Source organism: Palaemon carinicauda, chromosome 9 (assembly GCF_036898095.1).
Source record: "Palaemon carinicauda isolate YSFRI2023 chromosome 9, ASM3689809v2, whole genome shotgun sequence".
NCBI lineage: Eukaryota > Metazoa > Arthropoda > Malacostraca > Decapoda > Palaemonidae > Palaemon > Palaemon carinicauda.
The window spans coordinates 109,659,247-109,661,746 of record NC_090733.1 but is presented as its reverse complement, the minus strand read 5'-3'; positions in this window follow the sequence as shown (position 1 = coordinate 109,661,746).

The window sequence follows — 2,500 nt, the reverse complement described above, 5'->3', positions numbered from 1 at the left end:
AATCATAAAACAAAGTCCTTAGACTTGTCCTTAGTCATGCCTGGGGTTTGACCATTTTCAGCACCACACCGGCTACTGCGGATTGGTGATGGTGGGAGACGCTATTCTGATAGCTCATAGAAAACCATTCAAGTATGGGTGGCCTGACTAGTACAGCTCTGCTCTTTATAGCGATATATAAACCCTTTCATCATGTTTAGGTATCCCTCAGCAGCAGCACCCGACCCCCCACCCGTTATACTCAACCCCCGCCCTATTGCCAACTGGATAAAGCATTGTCGTTTATTTAACCAATTTACCATTAACATTCTTACCTATGGCAATGCCATTCCTAAACAGGAATCCTTACGAACGTAATATTACCGTTGATTCAGGAATTACGAACAAGAAATAATAAAATAAAAATTGTACGCTACGTTTTATTACAGATCGTCCTTTGTTTTGTGTGTCAATACTCGAAAAATGCAAGTATGAAATATTCAAAGTAAAAAAAGCTCCTTAAGTAAACTCATCACTTTTAGGAATACTTCTTACAATGATCCGAATTGAACGTAATGTCCCTTCGGGAATTCATTTCAGATGTAAACGAATTTAATGTATTTATTAATATTACTGTATGCTGCCAGAGGTTGCACACCCCAATCCGTATGTTATGAGTAGGGTAATGTATCATTTAGATTCATATAAGTAGAGAGATGTTAAAGAGGTGCAGGAGAAGAGGTGAATAAAGACACAGGAAGCTCAACGGAAATATTTGGTCTAATTAGCAATTTGGAATAATGCAAATTACTTCAGATTCTAAAGGATCGATTTTTAATAATGTCTTCTTAGGCGTGTTATTTTTAAGTGTTTCTTTGAGTATATACATATTTTAGATAAATTTAGTGGATGACCCTGTAATACATTTATATGAAGATTGTGTTAAACACTTATATTTTATTCTCGCCATTAATCGTATATTCCTAAAAAGTGGCTTGAATTACTTAGATAACTCTCTGAATATCTTTATACTTTATAAGTGGATAAAGTGTCGTAAATTTGATTAAATCTACATTGTTCCCCTGAGAATCATCTCTAAATTAGATATATTAAACAAACTTAATCGGAGGGAAATCATTGTTATATCGAGGGCAACCAATCTTCTAAGTGGTCGAGGAGATATTGACAAGAACAAACAAATAAAACGGTCAGAACGTTCCATTTTATTCTGTCCTTTGTTTTCAGTAATTATTCCTTGTTTTCACACTGGTAGGTAGAGACAAACACTCAAAGGAAGTTTTCAATGTGTAGTAATGAAAAGTGCTTCAATAACCTCCTTTGAGTTGTGGGTTTCCTAATGATATTCTTGAGAGACTCAAGAGAATTGTCCCTTCCTATCACTCGTAGCAGGGCTTCTCCAGAATAACATTTTATTTCCTTCCTAAGTTGCCCGAGATTCCAGCGCCCTTATCCCTTGGTGTAGGAAGCCCTATATATCCTAGTTTCAAATGTATGATTTACGATCAAATAACCTGTGAGATGTGGAAGGAGTGAGAGAAAAAAAGAAATAAGGCAGAGACAGAGGACGCAGAAGGAAATATTGATCTTTTGATTAGACAGTCGGCATTATTGATGGTGTAGGAAAGCTTTGGAATAACTTTCATCATTGGAATTCAAAACAAGAAATTTTGACAATTTTTTCATGGTATTAGGTGGCAGTATTTATATATCCCCCCCCCCCCCTCTCTCTCTCTCTCTCTCTCTCTCTCTCTCTCTCTCTCTCTCTCTCTCTCTCTCTCTCTCTCTCTCTCTCTCAAAAGTCAAAGCCAAGTTTTATTTAATGAGCTGACCCTTAGCAACAACAAATGCAACTTAATGCAAAACAAAGATCTCAGAAATTTCCTTAGTCATGTCTGGGGTTTGGGCATTTTCAGCACTACGCTGGTTACTGCGGATTGGTGACCCAACTGGTCATTAAATAAGGAAGATTGTGTTAAATACTTTATGGTCTTGAGAAATTCAAAAGACTTAGCAATTTCTATCATATGTGAACAAACCCAGAATAATATATTTTGTCCCTTCCAAGTTGCCATAAGTTCTAGCTCCCAACCTAACCCCCTTTACCCGAGGTGTACTAAACCCTATTATTACCTGGGACAAAAGTGTTTGATTTACAACCAAATGATGTGCGAGATGTGGAATACTTTTGGTGGGATAAACAAAAAAAAAAAGCTGAAAATACGGATATATTGATTAAATCATTGCAGTCATTGATGCTTCACTAGTGTTCTTAAATAGATTTTAACGTTATATCTTATAAAATCTTCACATTTATGATCTACCAAGCGGCAAGAACCAACGACCCCGGTCTGTCCCTGTAAGCAACCAACCAATGAGGTATATCCTATCCTAAATTTCCAAACTAGTAAGTTCACCAGTTTGTTTATGGTATTGAGATTCTCTCTCTCTCTCTCTCTCTCTCTCTCTCTCTCTCTCTCTCTCTCTCTCTCTCTCTCTCTCT